The sequence below is a fragment of the Hirundo rustica genome, chromosome 7 (assembly GCF_015227805.2).
Source record: "Hirundo rustica isolate bHirRus1 chromosome 7, bHirRus1.pri.v3, whole genome shotgun sequence".
In the NCBI taxonomy this organism is placed as follows: Eukaryota; Metazoa; Chordata; class Aves; order Passeriformes; family Hirundinidae; genus Hirundo; species Hirundo rustica.
In genome coordinates this window covers 34,732,847-34,739,427 of record NC_053456.1, presented here as the reverse complement: position 1 = coordinate 34,739,427, position 6,581 = coordinate 34,732,847, and the positions used below count along the sequence as shown (strand labels likewise).

The 6,581-nt window shown below is 42.2% G+C and overlaps 1 long non-coding RNA gene across 1 annotated transcript; it reads left to right on the top strand.

Moving 5' to 3' along the window:
• LOC120755307 (uncharacterized) lies at nt 1-4,440 on the top strand. Its single transcript, XR_005701721.1, has 4 exons — nt 1-313; nt 448-622; nt 1,123-1,305; nt 3,362-4,440. It is a non-coding gene; the product is annotated as an uncharacterized LOC120755307 (long non-coding RNA).
• Nucleotides 4,441-6,581: the final 2,141 nt, after the last annotated feature.

Genomic DNA, 6,581 nt, shown 5'->3' with positions numbered 1-6,581 from the left:
AGCGTTTACGAGGTCTTTCCCAGACCTCCCGGCAGTTTATGAAGCACCCGGGCGCTAAAGGGTGACTTTGTCAGCCGAACACCCCTGGAATCAGAGGTGTGCAGCTGATGCAGCTAAAGATCTCCGTGATGCCCCACCACACCCCGTGTGTTCCTGAGCTGACTCCCAGCCAAACCTCAGCATCACAGCCACCTATGCCAGGTGCTCCCTGAGGTGACCCTCCGGCTATCAAGCCCTGGAGGAGAGGTTACACCACAAGTTTTCCCTGGCTTGAAGAGGATAAAAGCCCCATTGGTGACAGCAACCTAAACAGGTAAAAATATGCCAGGTTATTTTGCTTCGCACAGGGCAAAGCTGCCCCTTTCCCTGCACTGCTTTATTTTATCTCATTTTTTTGTGGTTGCAAATTATCTTATTTTCTTTCCCGAACCCCAAAACTTTCTCTAGATTCAAACTATTGCGCCTGAGTGAGTGTGGTAGTGAGCTGCCCTTACTTTCATCTGCTGCTGTTGGACAGGTGAATTCACACTACAGCAGAGCACTTGCAGATTACTATATTTCTTCTGTGAAAATTTGCCTATCAGTGTAAGTGGCATCTGGAGATGGGAAAGCAGAGCTTCAGGTACTCCACCTTTCCTCCACCAGGTCAACAAGGAGGTTGATTTTTCTTCTGCTATGCTAGCAAAGCCACAGACTTGTTTTTGATTCCTCCTCTGTATGACAAGGAGTTGGGGGTGGGGGGGAAGGAAGAAAATTTTGAGGGACCAGCTCTGCCCCTTGCAGTTATTGGGGGGATAACTTCAATAATCTTTCTAAAGGGAGTGAAAGGAGAGGTCTTGCCGAGGCAGACAGCATGATCCTCTCTCTGTCTCAGAGAGAATCAGTGGGTCGTTAATGTTTGAGCCAGCCTCCTATTTCACTGCAGTTGTCTGTGTTGTTGAGGCTTTCCTCAATACGTCAAAAACCTGAAGGACCAAACAGCCCCAGCAATGGCTGGAACAGGAGTTATTCCTGATCTAAAGCAAAAACCTGCTGAGGGCCACTCTGTCTGTGATATTTGTGACGCTGAGCAAAGGGAATGACCAACACAAGATGATTACTTTTCCCTTTGTGCTCCCTTAGGTTAAAGTTTTGAGAGGATAAGGATTACCCCCAGGACTGAACCCTGCTTTTGAGCTGATGGATGCACTGCAGGCTCTGCTCCCTTTGCACCCTCAGCTTCCCCCAAAAGAGGAGGAGATGTGTGAGAGCCAGAAAACCAACCACTGGCAGCCCTGTCTTGTGTGAGATATTTCATTTACAAAGGTGGGGACATTTGTACCATCACCTTCCCTTGATGCCTCCCCAAGCCTTGCTCTGCTAAAAGAGCTCAGCGTAGAAAGGTCATAAGGAACATAAAGATGAATGCCTTGTGAAGATCAGGAGGCTATTATGAAGAAACCCCCTTCCAGCACTGAATTTTACAGTGGTGCAACTGGCTGGAAGGGGCAGTTTGTTTTACCTGGTTGCTTGGTTGCTTTGATCTTTAAAAAGTCCTGTAAATGCCTAAGAATAAGAAAGTGGCTTACCTGTTCTGCATTAAAAAAAAATTAAAAAAAATAAAATAATAATAAAAAAAAATAATCCACCCCAAATTGCACAATGGAGGGAATATCTGTCTCTCTGTGTCAGTGATGCTAAACTGGAGTTTCAGTTTTCCAGGTTAGTTGAAAGGAATGTGGTAATATCTGAAATGCTACTTGCCCCATGTGCTCATGGCTTTGCTAAGCATGGAGATCAATCAACAGAAGTGCATAGGTAACCTCTCTACACCTGAGCCTGTGAAGAGAGGATGAGGTAGTTTAATGGCTCTCTCTTTTTATTAAAATCCCTCTTTGTTGGGTATCCTGGGGTTTACAGTAACTAACACCTTTCCACAAGATATCTCTCAATCAACAGAGATAACTATGTTTATCGGGCAGCATTTTTCACCTGCTTGTCAGCATGTCAAGTAGTACCAAAACACGAAATCTCCTCCCGAATCCCACAGCAAATCATTCATTTTTTAAAACATCATCTACTGTCAGTAGTGGTGCTGGAGATGGGTTAAGACAGCCATGCTTCTGCTTCATACTTGTGGAGAGAGTAGAGCTTAGAGCATCTACCTGAGAGGTGCCACGATTTAGGAGGGAGACCCTTCTCAGCACTGCTTTGCTGTTTGGGATTTTCCTTGCAGTTAACTGTAGATACACTTGAAAAGGAAAACTAAAATTAAAAAAAAAAAACCAACCCAGTGGGCTATTAACAAGTCAGTTTAATGTTGATAATGGCACTTTGCATTGGGAGTGTAATCTGCTTAATGTTCCAGAGCAGAACAGCCAGTCAGTTCACATCCCTTTCGTTGGCGGCGGTGGCAATGCTTCCCTCAGAAGTTAAAGCCATGTGTCTCATTTCTGAGAGAGGCTTATTCATAAAAAAGGGAGGAAAAAGTGATTGTCCGATCCACAGAAGGAAAAAACACACAACGGGATAAATTACGAGAATTAAGATGGACAGACGGATTTTTACAACCCGTGTATGTAAAAATCTGTGCCTGGTAGACTTGAGCTGTGTCATTTTAGATGCATTTCTCCAACCCATGTAAATATTTCTGTCCATTGGAAAAGAAGGAAATTTCATTTTTCATCAAAGCTCTACAGTGATCTCATTATTAAAAACAGAGGGAAAAGATATATCAGGAAGGCAAAGCAGTTGCAGCCACATAATTGTTTTCAATAATCCAGTGAGTCACTATGTAGAAGAGCCTTTCATTTCTCCCTGTGGTTCAGACTAGATTGTTTATTAAGATTTTGGTGCATTATTTAAAATTAAAAAAAAAAAAAAAAGTACCTCTTTATTTTAGACCATTGCATTAAAAATTCAGATTATTCATATTTATTAAGTGCATTTTATGAGGCAGTAACCACAGCAATTTTTTCCTCATTCCACAAGATATTCCCTGGCTTTTCCATCTCATTCATATTCATACATAAGGAGTCTGTTTACAAGGTATTGCTACAGGGAGAAAAAAATATTATGGAAAGGAAAACTTGATCCAGCCAATGACTGGATTTTTAATGAAAGACCTAAGTGGAAGGTAAACAGCGGCTTAATGTAGTACTTTAAAGGCAATTCTTGAAAAGTGATGTATAGTAGCTGCAGAGGGGATCTGCACTTGAGATCTTCACCCATGCAGAGGTGTGGAATAGAAGCTAATTGCCTGTGCAGCTATAATGCACACTGAGCAGCCAGAACAGACAAATACAAATATTTAAGATATTTCACTATTTTAAAATCACAAGGTCGTGAACTTGCATTTTGTTTTTGTTTCTTTTTTCCCCAGGAAATTGGGCAGGAGGCTGGCTGAAAGTGTACCAGAGCTCTACAGGGACTTCTTGTGCCATTTCAAGGAAGGATTTGCTGTGTTCCACAATGTGTAAATATTGTTTGGGCCTTGTTTTGTTTTGTTTTTTATCTCAAATGCTTGCCAAGGAGATTGAACTCTACAAACATAATTAGCCAGGGGCTGAACATTTAATCTTAAATTCTGAGTCTTCATCAAGTCTTAATTTATAAACCTTAGGAGGGAAGCTTGCAACCATTCCTGTTCATAAGGATGGATGGAATTTGTGGCAGGTTTTTATGGCAGAAGAGGGAAGCCACCACTCAAATGGGGAAAACTCAGAAAACTGTGCTGAAGCCAGTAAGTGGTTGTGTCATGGATAATGGGGCAAGAGCTAGATGCAAATCACCTCTTGTGTGGTCCAAGCAGACTGTAGTGGATGGGGATTTGGGCAGCCTGATCTGGTGGAAGGTGTCTGTGTTTGTGGGGTTGGGATCAGATGGGCTTTCAGGTCCCTTCCACCCCAAAGGCTTTCAGGTCCCTTCCGCCCCAAACCATTCTGTGGCTAGGAATTTAAGAAGGTGGTGTGGGAGAACTGGAAGGCTTGTGGTTTGCAAAAATGAGAGCTTTCCCTTCGTATGAGGGTTATGCCAAATCAGGAATGGGTGTTTGGGGGTAGGGTTGTGGGTTTTTTTTTTTACATGGGTGATCTTCCAATGGCATTGTTATTTTGAACAATGAAAAAGGGACAGTTTCTGAATTTCAATCAGTTTTAGTCTATCAAGATAAAATAAACTGCTAGCACCTTTTATCTCAGTTTACTGTGAAAAAATTCTACACTAGGCATAGTAGGGGGTAAAAAAATGAAGGGAGAAAAATTAAATAAAACAAAACCTTTTATTCCCTTCTGCAAGAACTTTTATGAGCTGGGAAGTCATGGAGAAATGTGAAGGTGTTGTGATTTCTCCTACACCTTTCTTTGCCCTTTTTCAGTGATAAGAGCTGTCAAATGACATCTTTGTGAGGAACATGCCAGACCCTCTACACATCAAATAAAGTACAAAAAGCAAGAGCATTAATTCTTGTGACTGTTCATGCCAAATCTATTCCCTTGTCCAGTTTTGTCAGGGGGGTGGGACCTTTGTCATAATTTGAAGTAGCCTTCATTTTTTTTTCCTGATCGCCAAATATTCAGAAAAGCAGTAGCAGAGGTTAAAAATAAATATAAAAATAGATTTTAAACCTAAATAACAAGATTTATGTAGTAACTAGTACTTGCTGAAAGTTTCTTCTTCTAGTGCATGCTTTAAAAAAATTTAAAGAAAAAAAGAAAAAGTGGTGCAAGAAGAGACCTTTCACCTCACAAATGGCTGGATTCCAGGAAAGAAGAGAAAAATAAAAAATGCAAAAAAGGGAAAAAATAGGTGGAGATCTGCATGGCTGCCTGCAGACAAGGCAACCCACTGGCCTGCTGCCTGCTCCTGGCCTGCCAGTGGAAGTTTTGCTCTTGCCTTGGCAGCAGCACCCTAAAATGCTGCTGGGCTTCGTGCCGTGGTTCCTGGTGGGCTCCAGCCCTGGGGAAGGCAAGGAGGGGGTGTCCTGCATGGAAAAACACCCCCATGTGAGCCCTCTGCCCAAGCAGTGCCCAGACCCCCAGATACCACCTCAGCCCCATCGCTTTTGCCACTTGGATGAGGACAAGTGAGTTCAACCTCCAAGTTTATAACCAGTTGGGTTCTAAACCCTCTTTGGTGCAGTTTGCCAAGTTATTGAGTGCTTCCGATCACCTCGGCAGCTTCACGACTCCTACAGCTACACGGAAAATTTAGAATAATAGAACTGCTTAACATGGCAACAACGACCTGGAAGGATCTGACTGCTGCAGTTCCTACAAATCAACCCAGTATGAGCTTCTAAGCCAATGGGCTGGTCCCCTGTGAGCAACTGAATAGCTTGTCCTGGGCACGTGAACAGCAGAGCTTGAAATAATGGTGACTTTTGGAAAGCAATTTTGATAACCAGGCTCTATTTGTAAGGTATTTAGAGCTAATAAAACTACTGCGGTCTTGGGAGTACCCTTTTCCTTCAGCACAATGGGAAACTCTTCTTGTCAGGATTGCTATAGAAACAATGAATTATCAGGCAAACAGGATGATCCGGAAAATTGTGCCAGACGGGGGATGTGTGCTGATAACGCGGCAGCCTTAATTTGCTCTATTTTGTTATAAGTAGAGCTTGCATTGCCTATAGAAATGTAAAGAGGCAGGTGAGCTGGAGTGTCTATTATTTATAGACACAGTTTGTGCTGCATAAATGAATTTTTCATAGAAAGACTTTTTAGGAGAAAAAAAAAAAGTCTTCGGAAACTGCTTCGTAAATAATTATGACTGGGAGCTTCAAACGCGCTTTGAAGAACGGGTGAGTATCCTTTAGTTCCTCTTAAAATTTTTCAGATGCAACCTTGAACGTGTTGTAAAGAGTGGGGTGTTTTGACCATGTAGGAGACACTCCAACCCCATTACCGACAGCCTTTAGCATGATAATGCTGAACCATGGCTTGTATTGCCTACTGTCATCTTGCAAAACTGAGTCACCCATAAGCAAATACTGTTGCTAGAGGACATGAGTAAATACTCACAGATTTGACTCCAAGAGATGAAGGCTTAAGAAGAACTTTATTGTTTACAAAGACCTCACTTTTATAGGTTTTGAAGAACGACCAGGGATTGGTGCACAAGGTTACCACCTCTCCATCCCACTAGCTAGACTAGAAGTCCATCAGTTGACTATCATCAGAAAAGAATGTAGAAACATGATGTTTACAGTACAGACTGTGGGAAATTCAGTTACAGAGCTATAAACATCTCACAAAAGCTCACATAATATGGCAACTCAAATACAAATTACTAGTATGTTGATGTGCTTGTACTGTATGGCTTGAGAAGTCAGCACCAGACTGAAATATGATCCAACACCAACAAGAAGAAAGAAGCAGAAACTCCTCGGTATCAAGTAGATATTTTCTTCACTGCGTTTTGCTCAATGCCACTTGGGAGGATGTTCCTCTATTTTTAAAAAGAAAGAAGACATGAAACATGGCACGAAATCATTGAGCTGAAAGGACTTTGGCTTCAGATGTGAGAAACACCACCAGGACCACAGAGAAGGTAGGGGAGAGGTGGGAAAGACGGATGAATGAGACAGGACTAGGCAAGAGAAT